The following is a 16,928-nucleotide window of genomic DNA, read 5'->3' as shown; positions in this document are numbered from 1 at the left end:
AAAAAAATATATCATTGTTAGTTCTACAGTTGTTGTTGCTACTACTACTGCTACTACTACAACTGCTTCTGTGTGTCAGGTGTCAGGTTTATAAATATATTTTTTTCTGCTTCTTTTTTAGTCACCATTCTTTCTCTTTTCTTTTCTCGCTCAGTCTTTTCTCCTCTTTCTCTCCCCTCTCCCTTTCCTCTTTCCTCCTCTTCTCCTCACGCCCTCTCTCATCCTGTCTCCACCCTCTCTCCCCATCTTTGCCTTCTTTCTTCTTCCCTCTCTGCTCCATACTTCACTCTCGCTCTCCCTCCCTCTCCTCCTCTCTCCTACTCTTTCCCTCCCTCTTTCCCTTCCTCTCTCCCTCCTATCCTACCTCTTTTTCTCACCCCCCCTCACTTTGTCTCTCTCTCTCCATCCGCCTCTATCCTCATTCTCTCCCCTCTCCCTTTTATCCCTCTCTTCCCCCTCTCTCCCCCTTTTCTTTTCTCTCTCTCTCTTTCGCTCTCTCTCCTCTCTCTTCCTCCCCTCTCCTCTCCCTCCCTCTGTCTCTTCTTGCTCTCCCCTCCCACACATTCTTCTCTCCTATGGTCTCTCTCTCCTCCTCTCCCACTCCCCTCCCACACGCTCCTCCTCTCCCACTCCTCTTCCACACTCCTCCTCTCCCTCTCCCTTCCTTTCCCTCTCCTCCCCTTTCTCACACTCTCCTCCTCTCCCACGCTTGTACAGGTACAAGATGACAGCTACATAAATAAAACATAACTTGTCCTCTGAAGGCCCTGTGCTTTGAGCCTAAAAATATAAAAGAAAAATGTGTTTGAGGCAGAAAAACATGGATAGGCAAATCTAAGTGGACAAGTACACAAGTCAGTGCCAGCTTCAGCTCCTGTCACAGTAAAGACAGAACGGATATGTTTATGCTTTAAAATTATATGCATAATTAAAAGGGGAGATCATGATTTGGAGAGACCCTTGACAAGGCATTGAATCTATCTCGCAACAGTATTTTAGTGTGTATGACGAGTGTACGATTACCAATGATGTAAATTGTTACCATTTGCCATTTGAGTAGTAGTGGTAGTAGTAGTGGTAGTAGCTGTAGTAGTATGTAGTTCTAATTGTAGTAGTAATTGTATTTTAAGATAGTATGTTGCAGTATGTTCATGTAAAAAACAGTTATCCATAATTAATAGGGAAGAAAATTACTTGGAGAGACCCCTGCCAAGGCTTTAGCCTCATTTCCACTGGTTCGCTTTTGGAGTGGATCGGTATGGCCCACAAGTGTCTCCACTGTCTAAAGTGAACCATACCACCGCGGTTCGAGGTGGCAAAAAGCAAGAAGAAAATAATAAGTCTCACCAGTCTCACCAAAGTCTCACCAAATGCTGACTTGATGCCATATTTCCAGCTATGGCAACTTTATATTTTGAGCCAATCTCCATTGCAAAACAAAGCACAAATGCAACAGCTATTTCCTGTTTATGGATGCATGGCAATATAAAGATTGAAAATATAATATGTCAAGTGCATCTAACATGAGCCAATCCCAATGCATTACTTAAAGAGGTTAAAGTGTGCCATAGAGGCGCAGAGAAGTGAAGGATATGCAGAACAAGCTGATGATAAACCAGAAAAAGTTTGTGTTTACACTAACTTCAGCCACAAACTAAATGTCTTTTTGTAATGGCTGAAATCAGCCTTATGATTCCGAGTATAATTCAAATATGATTTTGCCTGCTAGGCACAGTCTTATACAGTGCAAACTTGTTCACCGAGTTTATTATACAAAATCACGCTTATCCAAAATATACCCCAATATTTCCCCAACATGTGACCGGTGCCAACAATCAACAGGAAACCTGATTCATACATTTTGGCTATGTCCACGACTCTATGGTTATTGGACCGAATTTTTTTCAATAATCTCAAGTGCTATTGACAAGAAAATTCACCCAAATCCTTTGAGTGCCTTATTTGGGATTTTTGTAGGGCCACCTTCTCTTTCCAACTCCCAGAGGAACTCCCTTGCTTATATGACCCTTCTTGCAAGGAGGGTAATTTTATTGAAATGGAAGTCCCCACAGCCTCCATCATTTATACAGTGGCTCAGGGATATACTCTATTTTCTTAAACTTGAGAAGATAAGATTGACACTTCATGGCTCCTCTGATAGGTTTGCACAAATATCGCATCCACTGTTCCAAATAGTACAACAAATTAACTTCCCTTCTATTCCTGATTAACCCTTTTTTTCTGGAGGCCCTTTCCTTCTTTCCCCAAATTTATCTAGCTATTTATATAATTGCTCATCTCCTATGTCATCTAGGTTCATGGGTTCTCACTTCAGTATGTATATTTATGTATATGCATATGTACGTGTATCTATGGGTGTATGTATGTATATGCATGGTCAGGACGGGTAACTGCATTTTTTCTTTTTTGTCATTTGGATGGAGAATGTTAGTGTGGTGTTTTTGTTTTTGCGTGTGTATCATTGTGTTATAAAAGGAGATTGTGCAGAATATCTTTTTACTTTCTCGCTATTTGTGATATGTGAATGTACATTGTACAATTTCTGTACAAGCCAAATAAACAAATTTTGAAAAAAAAAATATATATATATATATATATATATGATTTTGTCAATGGAAAAGAGGCTAAAGTGTCCTTCTATGGCACTGACTATGTATCGCTGCTTTGCAGGAACATTTGGAGCATTCACATGTTTGTTGTTGCCTCTGCTTCTGGCGCTAGGTGACTGAACAGAAGCATGACACGCAAACTCTGCTCGTTGTACGTCTGTCCATGAGTGTCGATACTGCTGTCCTGCGCATTCTGACCACGCAAGCCTATGTCATGCATAGACCTGTGTCACACTTAAAGCGGCCAGGGCCGATTATAATGGAAACACTACCCAGGTGGGGGTGCACCCCACCCCAACTCTTCCGCATTAAGGCGGACCCAAGTGAACTGTGCCAGTGGAAAAGAGGCCATAGAATATCTCGCAATATTTTATACCATTAATGTCAATTGTTAGCATTAGCTATTGCAGTTGTAGTAGTAGCAGTGGTTTTCATTGTGGCTGTAGTAGTAGTAGTAGTAGTAGTAGTAGTAGTAGTGGTAGTGGTCGTAGTGGTTGTGGCTGTGGCTGTAGTTGTAGGAGCAGCAAAGGAGTGCAGGAGTAATATTCAGAGTACAGCAGTAGTAGTAGTTGTACATAGTAGTAGTAGTTACAGTAATACAAGCTGTTCCTCTCATAGATGTTGAATACCAAACTATACGTTGAACTGTATTTGAACCCTCAGTGTGTGACACAAGTCACTGCCAACTTCTATAGTACAATACACACAGGGGGTGGAATGGATCAGGGATGATTTTTAAAAAGATGTGTGCTTATGTTAAAAATTAATAAATATATTATCATTAATAGGGGGGACAATTATATGGAGAGACCCCTGCCAAGGTATTGAATCTTGCAATGGTAAAGATTAAGTGTGTTGTAGAACTTGTACCATTACCTGCATTTGTAAGCATTGACCATTGTTGTTGTAGTATGTAATAATAAGTAGCTTGTCTAATAAGCAACAGAGTAGTAGTAATAGCAGTACTAGTAGTAATTGTACAATTTTAAGTGCCTTGGATTTGTTGAACTATATAAATCCAATGCATTACTACTTGTTTGTAGCAGATGTAGTAGTAGGAGGAGGAGGAAAATTAAGGAGTGCAACTTCTGGCAGCAGTGTACAGGAGAAATAGTTAAAGTAAAAGTTATGGAAGAAGTTGTAGTAGTAGTCTTAGTCATTGTCAATGCAGTACTTATGATAGTCAGAACAGGAGTAGTAGTCCACGTACTTGGAAGTAATAGTAGTAGTGGTAGTCGTGGTGGTAGTAGTAGTGTTTTTTGTAGTGGCTGTTGTTGAGTTAGTGATGCTAGTAGTAGTGGAGTGTAGTCAATGCATTAGTTCTGGCAGTCATTACAGAAGTAGTAATAACAGAATTTACAGTTGTTGCAAGCAGTAGTAGTAAAACAAACTTTTTTTCACAGATGTTGAATATAAGACCATGTACTAAACTGTATTTGAACCGCCAGTGAAGTAGTGTGTTGTCCATGTGCTTTAGTGCTTATTCTCTCTGAGGTTTAGGGTCAGTCCCAAATGCCTCTCCATTTCACTGAGTTGTGGTCCTGTCCAACTGTCCTTCTGACCCTCATGGTTTTACACTGAGTCAGCACAGGGGCTTTCCAGTGTTAGACGGGACTGTAGACCCTTCCAGGAATGACTTGGAATTGCCTCGCACACAGCCCTTTATTGATATTAAAATTAATGGGATAAAACACTAATGAGACAGCAAAATAAAAACATATGTTTTGATATTTGTAGAAGGTGGTTGTTGTTTATATCAATGAAATCAATCAAAATCACTATACTGTCCCGAAGGACAGGTTAAGCTCATTAAGCAGTAAAATACAATAATAATAGACACAAGTCTCCGTGCAGCTCACCAGGTAGAGTCATCAGATCCAGTTTCAGGGCCCTTCCTCTTGTTCTCTGTGTTCCTACAACCTCCAGGGGGAGTAATACCAGTCAAAATCTAACGTCCAGCTTGTTTCTAAGTTCACTAATGTCTGCAGGATTTGTGGAGCTTGGTAAAATAAAACTAAAATGAATTGCATTGCATTATTTTTTGTTGCATTATTGTCCAGCATAACATTAGACTTAAGATATGTTTATTACAATTGCTAACATTGCTGCATATGGTAATGTTTTCTGCTGAGGCTCTGGTGTTACTCACATGTGGTCGAGTTGTTGTCAGTCGCCAAAACAGCTCTTTTTTTTTTTTTTTTATATATATAGTTTCTGATATTTGGCGGCTAAAGCTAAATCGGCCATTGAAAATCCATTGGAGCTATAAACGGGTTCTAGCTCTACTGTGTAATGCAGGCTTTCTGTGTACAAACTGGTTTGTTCAACTAAGAGCTGCAGTTTAAAGTTGGTATGGCAGGTTTGCATCTTTTTCTAATGGTTAATCTTAATCTAACGGGGTTTGTTGGTGCTAAATACTTTTACACTAGCTATGTCATCAACACAGAACATTGGTGACTTCTCCAGAGAGGTGAAGCCTGCCTGAAAAGTTGCATAGTGCACCAATTAGCCAGATGGCACAGATATGAACTTTAGTTTAGTCCTGGTATGGTTCTGGTTTAGCCTTGGTTCAGTCGTGGTTTAGTGCTTGGTTCAGCCCCAGGTTCAGTCCTGGTTTAGCCCATGATTTAGTCCTGCTTTAGTCCTAGTTTAGTCCTTCTTCATTCCTGCTTTGGTCTTACTTCAGTCCTGCTTTAGTCCCTGATTCAGTCCTGTTTCAGTCTTGTTTCAGTCCCAGTTTAATCCTACTTTAGTCATAGTTTAGTCCTGGTTCAGTCCTGGTTTAGTCCTGGTTTAGTCCTGGTTCAGTCCTGCTTCAGTCCTGGTTTAGTTATGCTTTAGTCCTGTTTTAGTCCTCCCTCTCCTCCATTAGCCGTATCATCATTTGTGCTTTAGACAAGGATTGATCTGCAGATTGTGGTGAATACATCATCGCTAATGAACGCGTCGAGTGGAGTTACATTACTTAAATAAACACTTTGGAATAACAGATGAAGCAGGGTGCCAGAGAGGAGAGACAAATCTAAGTTTAAGAGACATTGAAGCAGGATTTTGCTGACACAGAGATGAACAAATAGTTGAAATTGAATCGAAATTGCAGTTTGAATTGCCGCAATTAGCAAATAACAAAGAGTACTATTCTGTATAATTATTATGTCATCTTTGAGAGCTAAATGTCTTCATTGGTTCTTATTTCGTGTGAAAGCTGCTAACCCTGTAGTTGAGACCTTTACAAACATGTTCTGAAAAGCATGGGATTCTTGGATTAGTTCAAAGATCAAATTTCAGTTTTCTCTCAAATGAGTAACGACTTAGTAAAGTAGTAGTAGTAGCGGAAGGAGTAGAAGTAGCAGCAATAGTAGTAGTAGTAGCAATAGTAGCAGTGACAGTAGTAGCAGTAGTGATAGTAGTAGTAGTATCACAAATTGGAGTAGTTCTAGCCACAGTAGTTAATTTCACAAATCCCAAAGTGTGTTTTTCATTGACTCTGCTGGTGTCATCTACTTGTTATGCTTTTGGTGGTAATTAGCCACATCCAGGCACAGTACACATCTGTAAACAGCCTGAGTAAAGCCCCTCTCCTCCTCCAGTTTAAATCACATCTGCATTTACATGGAACTGATGCATATGTACACGCACCTGTCTAACACCTGGCCTCCATCTCTCAGGCTAAATACACTACTGCTGCTACTGCGACAACACTGTACCAAGGCCCCCAGCCCACGCTTCGGCCACAACATCAGATGGCCTAGCAAATATAAAACTACTACTACTGCTAGAAATACTACTACTAATACTACTAGTACTGCAACTTGGCTGTACCAAAAACCACAGGCCACGCTTCAGCCACAACATCAGATGGCCTAGCAAATATGAAACTACTGTTACTGGTACTACTACTACTACTACTACTACTACTACTCATACTACTACTACTACTGCTCATACTACTACTACTCATACTACTCATACTACTACTACTACTACTACTACTACTACTACTACTACTACTACTACTACTACTACTACTACAGTTAAATATCCTATTTAATTATGCTGAAATATCAGAAGACTAAAAACTAATCCAAGAATCCCATGCATTTCAGAACATGTTTGTAGACTACTAAACTACACGGTTAGCAGCTTTTACACAGAATAAGACCCCTCGGAGACACAGGGAAGGCATCTGACACACAGGGACATTTAGCCCTCAAAGATAACATTATATTACATACATAATTTCAGTTTTTTGCTAATTGACCATTTGCATTTTAATTCAATTGTGATTAATCTTGTTGTGAAGAAAGGAAACGTCTTCACTAGTATACACAGATGGTAGCTCCAGCTGTCTGCAGTTATTCTAAGCCTCTCTAATATGAACAAGTCCTGTATGTGTGTGCCTGTGCATGTGTGTGCGGAAATGTGCATGTGTGTATGGGGGTAAATGAGGGGGCTATTTGGGGGTAAGGGGGGTGGGGTAGTAATTTCCTGGTTCCTATCGGCAGGTGCAAGACTGGCCAGCCCTTATGAACTGAATTCTTCACTGTCAAATGTAGACAACACCAAACCTTTATGATTGACTTCTGCATCATCACATTGCTGAGCTTTGCTACTTTTTTATATATACACCATAAATTTTAACACAAAGAAACAGATGTTATAGAACCAACTCCCAAGGACTTTGTAAATTGCAAAAATGATCTTTGAAACATTGGCATAAATGAGACAAATGTTGAACAATACATGCCAACCATCGTCTAGATACTTCTTACCAAACTTGTTTTAAAATAACATTTGTATATCCATTTGTAATGAATCATTTGAGATGCTGCAAGCACGCATTACATTAAAAAAAAGCATTACATTACAATCTTCTTCTCAACCGCCCTTATGTTACAGTTAATTACTGTGTTTCTGTTAGTGTTTTTTTGTTTGATTTATTAGTTATTTATTAGTATTCTTCACAGGTCGAGAACTTGAAAATTACCTTGTGTATCTCACTTTCATAAATAATACACATGTTACTGTCTCATTCAGATAATTTCTCCTCTAATTCCCATAATTTTTCTCACACATTTGAATCTTTTTTGAATGGTTTGGTGAATGGTTTGAATAGAGCATGACAGGAGAACGTGTTGTTGTCATGTTGTCTTCGTACGGAGGAGATTAGCACAACTGACAGCTCTGTAGTAACTGTCATAAATGAACCCAAATGTGGTTTCATCCTCAGAGTTTTCCTTTTTTTTCATGTTTTTACACTAGTCTCTGTGCTAATTCAGTCTTTAGGTTCATTTAGAATGCTCTGATCATTCAGTCTCACTAGTGATTTAATTATATCTGGGGTTTTTGTCGATTGTGGATTTTTCTCTGTTATTACTAAACCAGGGCTGAACTAGGACTGAACTAGAACTAATCTAGAGCCAAACCAGGTGTAAAATGCATTAAATCACAGATTGGCATTATGAGTGGACATAGGATTACGCGTTCTATACATCAAATATAAATCAGATCTGAGTGCTGTTTGACTGCTCCATCAAATGAGTCAGATGCCCTGGACACTTCTATATGACCTCATGGTCATTAATAATCACTGTTAAAAGCTTATGCCATAAACTACAGTGACTGAAAATACAACAGCTTGCTTTTACGATTTCAGTTAGATCATGTTCTATAGGCACAGCAGAGCAGTAGTAATATTAACTGGGCTGGTTTTGGTCTTGGTTTATTGCTGGTTAGTCCCTAGTTTCTTTAGATGTAATTTGAATCTTGTTTCAGTCCTGCTTTACTACTAGTTATATCATGAATTAATTCTGGTTTAAGATGCATTTAGAACTAGTGGAACTTGTTTAGTCCTGGTTTAGTCCTGATTTAGTTCTGGTTTGGTCCTCCATTAGTTCTGGTTTAGTCCTGGTTTACACCTGGTTTAGTTCTGACTTAGCCCTGGTTTAGTCCCGGTTTAGTCTTCATTTACTCCTGGTTTAGTCCTGGTTTAGTCTTAGTTTAGTCCTGGTTTAGTTCTGGTTTAGTATTAGTATAGTTCTCTTTTAGTCTTAGTTTACTCCTGGTTTAGTCTTAGTTTAGTCCCAGTTTAGATCTGGTTTAGTATTAGTTTAGTCCTAGTTTATTTCTAGTTTAGTATTAGTTTAGTCCTCTTTTAGTCTTAGTTTACTGCTGGTTTAGTCTTAGTTTAGTCCTAGTTTAGATCTGGTTTAGTTTTAGTTTATTCCTCTTTTAGTCTGATTTTACTCCTGGTTTAGGCTTAGTTTAGTCCTAGTTTAGTTCTGGTTTAATCTTAGTTTAATCCTGGTTTAGTATTAGTTTAGTCCTCTTTTATTCTTAGTTTACTCCTGGTTTTGTCCTGGTTCATAGCTATAAAAATAAATGATTTTAATGAATTTTCATTGACATTCCTGCATAACGGCATTCTTGTAACTTCAGCCCCATAAGTCATTTATAAGAATGTGAGGGTTTAAATGAGCCTAATCCTCTTGGTGATAGAGTGAAACTAGACCCATACAAAAACCTGGTCCGTGGGTGGTCCTTGGTCCAAGCAGGATTAGACTAGGACTAGACCAAGATTAAACCAGAACTTAACCAGGACTAAACTAGTATTAAAACTGGACAAAATCAGGTCTAAACTAGGACCAAACCAAGTATAAACCAAGTATAAACCAGGACTGAACCAGTACAGAACTAGAATTGAACCAGGGCTGAACCAGGACTACCCCTCCCTGTGATAATGGAGTCTTCCTGTAGTTGTATCTCCTTCACCTTAGTTAATGAGCACAGTAGCCTTGGTGAGTTCACTGTTGTTGGACCTTTGTGTAAAGACTCTTTTCAATGTCACAGCAGCAGCAGAGGTCATTGAAAAAACATTTCTCTATCGGACTGTCTGAAATTGCTGACAAAGGAACTAAACAAACAAGGCAACAGAAGAGACAAGTAATTAGACATATTTTACCAGAAATACAGACTATGGACGAAGTGTGAACGATTTGGGGAAAAACTCTATTTGCGCTTGTATTGCGACTGTGATGAGATTTATGATTTATGTTTTAATAATGTTTTAATTCTGTTTAAAGTTCACATTTTAAACATGTTCAGAAGAATTGACAAAAATATTGAAATCTGAACTGACAAAGTAATAAGAATAAAATCACATTTTAACATGTTATTTTACAAATGTTCCATATGTTGTGTTTCTGTCAAATTAATAAATACATTTAGTTTAAATGCAGAAAGAAGTGAATTGTGCATTTTGTTGATGGGACGATATGATTTAAACGTCTTACAACACATAAAACTGACTGAGCTTTGAGCCTTGCAATAATGTTGTTACCTCCTCAAAAACATACCTGGAGTTGTGTTTTGTTACACTCACACAGGTTTGAGTAACCCTTTATTATTAGTCTGTCTACATCTCCAAAGCTGTAAATGCTCTGTTCCACCTTGTGATGTCTTGAAGTGGTACTTTTTAGTTTAGTAGAGATTGGGTGGTTTCAGGACTGATATTTCTGAAATTATTCTAGTGAAGTTGTATAGAGTTTAAAACCATTGTGGAGCACTTCCTGTATTGCCACATGACATCCCAAGGTGGAACAGAGTGTTTTCTGTTTGAGACAAAAACTCAGCCTAAATATACAGGGTTTGTATGATGTATTATGGAACCTTTAAGCCAATAACATATTCTCATTGCTCATCTTTAGAGGGATTAAATGGTTTAAATGTGTTTATTGTTACTCTGGTCTGGTCTCTGGTGTCTGGTCCTCTGCTCTCTGCTCTCTGGTCTGGTCTTTGGTCTCTGGACTGCTCTCTGCTCGCTGGTTTCTGATTTCTGGTCTAGTGTTTGGTCTGGTCTCTGGTCTGGTCTCTGCTGTCTGGTCTCGTCTGGTCTCTGGTCTCTGGCCTGGTGTCTGGAGTCTGGTCTCTGGTCTTTGGTTTTTGGTCCAGCCTCTGGTCTCTGATCTAATCATTGGTCTCTGGTCTCTGGTCTGGTCTCTGCTGTCTGGTCTCTGGTCTTTGACCTCTGGTCAGGTTTCTGCAGTCTGCTCTTTGGTCACTGGTCTCTGGTCTCTAAGTCTAATGTCGAGGTCTAGTGTCTAGGGCTAGTGTCTAGGTCTAGTCTCTAGGTCAGTCTCATATTTAGACCCAATTCCAGAGTAAGACCTGATCTGAGGCTAATTAGCAAACATATTATAACGTTTTATATATATATATATATATATATATATATATATATATATATATATATATATATATACACACTCCACCTCTTCTTAGGTGCGGGCCATTTCCCTTGAACAGGTCCTCTTGTTTCAAGAATAGATCAAAGTTCTCAATGTAGTGCAGTCCTCTGGCTGCACATTCGTTGAACAGCTGAAACAGCAGGGTAAATTTGTTTATCTTCCTTCTGTCCATGCTAGGAAGAAGTCCACTGATGAATGTCTTAACCACCACTTTATCAAGCTCCTCAAATAATTCAATGAAATTCTTTTTCAAGATTTCAGTCTGATTCATTCCGGTGTCAACTGCACCCACATGCACAATCAGCTGTTTAGCTCCTCGGTGTGTCGACAAAACTTTTGGCAGGAGTTTTGTAGTCTCAGAAACAGTGTGACTGGGATAAGAGCAAGTTTTAATTCTTCTGTGACTCATATCTCTGATAACACCATCTCCTAACAGCAGCGTATCTCTGACCTTGACGTCTGGCACAGATCGCATGTCTGCCGCTGCTCTTTTGCCAACTTCATTGCTCTTGTTTTGAGACAAAAATCCATTTTCTGTTTGTATGTTAACATCAGTCTGTGACAGTGGTAAAAAATCTGTTTGTAATCTGTATTTTGGGTGATATTAACACTGTCTTTTATCACTTGTTGTCTTGTCTTGGCATTCTTGTCATACAAAGACTTGGAAAAGACACTCAGGTTTAAGTTGAAAGTAGCAGTTTATTCACCTTCTTCTCTGAAAGTAGCTGTGGGTTGCTTACCACTGGAATTCACAGGGAGTCTTCGGCGAAGTCCTTTTTCTGATTTTTAAACAAGTGTCCGTGCTTGTAGCTCATTAATTTGTTGTTGAGTTCCAACAGCGTTCACAGAAAGAATTGCCTTGGTTTCTTCCCCCGGACATGTCGCTGGCTCATCAGAAATTTTGTTAGAAAATTTTAGAATTTTAAAAATGGTTTTCTTGGTTAGTCTTGGTTTACGTAAAAGAAAATCATAACAAAAAAATCTTCCAGCACTGGAAGAGGTAAAATGATTAAAAAGAAAGTAAAAAAGGAAGCAGTAGGAGCAAGCAAGGTTTGCATCTCCATTCTTCAGAAGCAGGAGTAGTAAATGTAGGGGTAGGGGTTTCATCATCTACGGTCCATAATCTATATCCATATCTATAATCCATATCATCAAAAGATTCAGAGAATCTGCAGAAATCTACACATAAATGGCAAGGCCGAATACCAACATTCAATGTCTTTGACCTTCGATCCCTCAGGCGGTACTGTATTAAAAACAAACATGAATTTGTAAAGGATATTACCACATGGGCTCAGGAACACTTCAGTAATCCACTGTCAGTTAACACAGTTCATCACTACACTTTCAAGTGCAAATTAACTGTACCATGCAAAGCGAAAGCCTTATATCAACAACACCCAGAAACGCCGCCGGCTTTTCTGAGCCCGAGTTCACCTGAGATGGACTGACGCAAAGTGTAAAAGTGTGCTGTGGTCTGACGAGTCCACATTTCAAATTGTTTTTGGAAATCATGGCCGTCGTGTCCTGCGGGCCAAAGAGAAAAAGGGCCATCCGGATTGTTATCAGTTCAAAAGCCAGCATGTGATGGTATGGGGGTGTGTTAGTGCCCATGGCATGCTTGCAGTCCAGACCTGTCTCCTATTGAAAATGTGTGGCACATTATGAAGCACAAAATACGACAACAGAGACCTCGGACTGCAGAGCAACTGAAGTTGTACGTTCAGCAAGAATGGGAAAGGATTCCTCCTGCAAAGCTTCAACAATTGGTGTCCTCAGTTCCCAAACGCTTATTGATTGTTATTAAAAACAAAGGTGATGTAACACAGTGGTAAACATGCCCTGTCCCAGCTTTATTGGAAGTGTTGCAGACATCAAATTGAAAATGAGTGAATATTTGCATAAAAACAATAAAGTTTATCAGTTTGAACATTTTTTTAAGTTTTAGACAGCATCTCAACTTCATTGGAACTGGGGTAGTAAAATACCCTCTCCTTAAAAGCTCTAAAATGTCAATTCTGCATACTATATTTCCAAAAATTTCTGCTTGGTTTTGTGGAATAAGTGCTCAGTGTTTTTATCGCAGTGAAGACAGTTTAAGTCCGGATCAGACTGGTTTAGAGCACAGGACCTACAGCACATTTGGCCCTAAGCCTCAAGAGTGATCCAGTTTACAGAGAGACACTGTGGCCTTGGCAGCACCTACCCGCTCAGAGAGAGAGAGAGAGGGAGGGACGGGCGGGCGGGGGGAGAGGAATGAGAGAGAGGGTGTGGGAGGGAGAAGGAGAGACAGAAGAGGGGAGAGAGACTGTGGCCTTCACAGCACCCGCTCAGAGAGAGAGAGAGAGGGAGGGGGGTGGGGGGACTGGCCTTGGTAGCACCCGCTCAGAGATAGAGGGAGGTTGGGGGGGAGAATGAGAGAAAGCAGGTAAGAAGAAGGGATAGGAAAAGATAGAGACAGCACTGAGGGAAGCAAGGTGGAAAGAGAGAAATAAAGAGGAGATTCAGACAGTAAGAGATGGGGGAAACAGAACAAACAAAATTATTGGGACATGGAAGAGAGAGGGGGGTGTGGAAAGAGGGGAAGAGAAAAGAGAGAGAAAGCGAGGGAGAGGACATTGATTAGGACATCATCATATTCTATGCAACCAATAGAAAGGAGAAGAAGGAGGTAGAGAGAAAGAGAGAGCCTGGGAGAGATGCCAGACAGCAAAGAATCATGGGTAAGCATATACGAGCTGGTGCAGTAGAATCTCTAATGGAATATAATAGGTCTAGTTCTATCATTTAGTCTAAGTTTAGTCCTAGATTACAGCCAGTTTAGCTAAAGCTGCATTGTGTAACTTTTCTGGTGGTGGATCTGTTACAACATCCTTTTGACTTTTGACTATTGACTAAGGAATTCTTGGAATATTTTTTCAGTTCAGATTTCATTTAAATGCCCCTGGAGTTTTTTTACAATGTGCACTTTGAACTGAATACCTCAAACCTAATCACATTTTTCCCCTAAATTAGCTTAGTATTAGCTTGTCTGTATTTCACATATTTGACTTAAAGGCATTTTTCTTGCACATACATAAAAATACTATAATATACAGTGGCTTGCAAAAGTATTCATCCCCCTGAGACTTTTTAAAATTTTGTCGAGTCACAACCACAAATTTAAATATTTTTTCATTTGCATTTTTATGTGAATAAAGAACACAAAATCGTACATAAGTGTGAAGTAGAAAGGAAATTATACATCATTTCCAGAAAAAAATAAAAATAAAATACAACAAACACAGATTCTCAGTTGGATTTTGGTCCGGACTTTGACTGGGTCATTCTAACACATGAATATGTTTTGCTTTAAACCATTCCATTGTTGCTTTGGCTTTATGTTTAGGATTGTTGTCTTTCTGGAAGGTGAACTTCCACCCCAGTCTCAAGTCTTTTGCAGACTCCAACAGGTTTTCTTCCCAGATTGCCCTGTATTTAGCTCCATCCATCTTCCCATCAACTCTGACCAGCTTCCCTGTTCCAGCTGAAGAAAAGCAACCCCACAGCATGATGCTGACACCACCATCGTGTTTGACTGTGAGGATGGTGTGTTCAGAGTGATGTGCAGGGTTAGTTTTCCTCCACACGTAGCGTTTTGCTTTTAGGCCAAAAAGTTCGATTTTGGTCTTCTGCCACATGTTTGCTCTGTCCTCCAGATGACTTCTAGTGAACTGTAAATAGGACTTCTTATGGATGGTTTTCAACAATGGCTTTCTTCTTGCCACTCTTCCATAAAGACCAAATTTGTGTAGTGCACGACTAACAGTTGTCCTGGGAACAGATTTCCCTACCTGAGCTGTGGATTTCTGCAGAGTCACCATGGGCCTCCTGGCTGCATCTCTGATGAGTGCTCTTCTTGTTCGTTCTGTAAGTTTTGGTGGACAGCCAAGGTCCACCAAAACTAGGTAGGTTTGCAGTTGTGCCATACTCTTTCCATTTCCAGATGATGGATTGAACAGTGCTTCTTGAGATGTTCAACGCTTGGGAAATCTTTTTAGATCCAAGCCCCACTTTAAACTTCACAACTTCTCTGATATGTTTGGCGTGCTCCTTTGACTTCATTTTGTGGTTTGCTCCCCAACACTCTCTTAACAAACTTCTGTGGCCTTCACAGGCACAGCTACATTTCTACTGAGACAAGATTACACACAGGTGAACTGTTTTTTAGTCAATAGGTCAACATTCAATCTTTCCAAAATCACCAGGCAACTTCTAAAAGCAATTGGTTGCATTCAAGAAAAAGTGGCTGAATATTTTTGCACGCTGCACTGCTATAGGTTTTAGTTTTAAAAAATTTGGAAATCTTGTAAAATATTTTCTTCCACTTCACACTTGTGTGTTATTTTGTGTTGCTCATTCACATAAAATACTGAGAAAATGTATTTAAATTTGTGATTGTGATGTGACAATATGTGAAAAAGTTCCGGGTGGATGAATACTTTTGCAAGCCACTGTAAGTACTATTGGATTATAATGAGCTCTGAAAGAGTCTGTCTGGTGCGGTGATGCCATATGTAATAATAAAGTTATCACATCTGCGCTTCTGGACAGAGGAATTTAAGTCTTGTGGTGTTCAGTGACGAGAGGACAACTGGAGCTTTAGGTGATTAGGGGTAAACCCAGGCGGACAGTGGAGGAGGGGGTCTGAGTTGGGAGTGGTGAGGGTGCCAGTGAAAGTGCAGGATTCAATTCTCAATTCTCATTTCACATACATAAGCCATATTTTAGAAAAGAACACACACTTCTCGAATACTTTATGAAGATGTGAGTCTGGTCACTGATGAGTTCAGATGATTGCCACTAAAGTAAAGAATACAGCTGAAACCATACACTATATAAAAAGACACATATACATTTTTGTTTGTTTGTTTGTTTGTTTGATTGATTTTTTCTCACTGTCTGATATGAAATTAGACTAAACTTTCCCTGTTTTAGGTCAATTAGGTTTACCAAAATTATTTCTATTTGCTAAATGCCAGAATAATGAGAGAAGGATTTTTAAAGACAATTTTTCATGACTTTCTTCGAAATCAGAAGTTTACATATAGTAAGATTACTATATATTTAAATCATTTATGAAAACCCAGATGACAATGTTATGTCTTTGGAAGCTTCTGATACATTTATTGACAACATTTGAGTTAATTAGAGACACACCTGTGTATGTATTTGAAAGCACACTTGAAACACACTGCACAAGTCTGGTTCATCCTTGGGTGCAATTTCCAGATGCCTGAAGGTGCCACATTCATCTGTTTAAACAATTATGCACAAGTATAAAGACCATGGGAATGTCCAGCCATCATACCTCTCAGGAAGGAGACAGGTTCTGTGTCCCCGAGATGAATGTGCATATTAACCCAAGAACAAAAGCAAAAGACCTTGTGAAGATGCTGCTAAAGCTGGTAAGAGTGGATCATTATCCACAGTGAAACAAGTACTGTACCGACATGGGTTGAAAGATCACCCTGCCAGGAAGAAGCCAAAAGAAACATTAAAAAGCCAGACTGCAGCTTGCAAATGCACACAAAGACAAAGATTGCCAAAAATTGTCAAAAAAAAAATCCTTCTCTCGTTATTCTGGCCTATAGCAAATAGAAATAATTTTGGTAAACCTAACTGACATGAAAACAGACTAAACTTTTACTGTTTTATGGCAGACAGTGAGAAAAAAAACATATGTACATATATAGTGTATGTATACTTCTGGTTTCAACTGTAGTCATTAAAATTAATTAATTAATTTTAATTAATTTGGCAGAGATTTTATATCAGATGCCCCTCCTGACAATTTATCCATACACTGGCTCAAAAAGTTTATTCTATAGATTAAAGAGCCCCTGCTTTTTTCTGATCTGTTTATAATATTGCTTTCACATCAAAATCATACCGGGACTAGTGTTTTGTTTCATTAACATGAACCCTGCATATTTAGGAGTTCTTTTCTGAAACAGCAAACACTCTGTTTTTCACCCTTTTCACCTTGTGATGTCATGTGGTACAGGAAGTG

The 16,928-nt window shown here is 39.2% G+C and overlaps 1 protein-coding gene across 1 annotated transcript in view; it reads left to right on the top strand.

The window, feature by feature from the left end:
• LOC117381323 (partitioning defective 3 homolog B-like) overlaps nt 1-16,928 on the top strand; it is a 235,094-nt gene that overhangs the window by 215,379 nt on the left and 2,787 nt on the right. The gene's annotated exons all lie outside the window — the stretch shown is intronic.

This window comes from Periophthalmus magnuspinnatus, chromosome 2 (assembly GCF_009829125.3).
Source record: "Periophthalmus magnuspinnatus isolate fPerMag1 chromosome 2, fPerMag1.2.pri, whole genome shotgun sequence".
Classification (NCBI taxonomy): Eukaryota; Metazoa; Chordata; class Actinopteri; order Gobiiformes; family Gobiidae; genus Periophthalmus; species Periophthalmus magnuspinnatus.
This window is presented reverse-complemented; position numbering and strand designations above follow the sequence as displayed.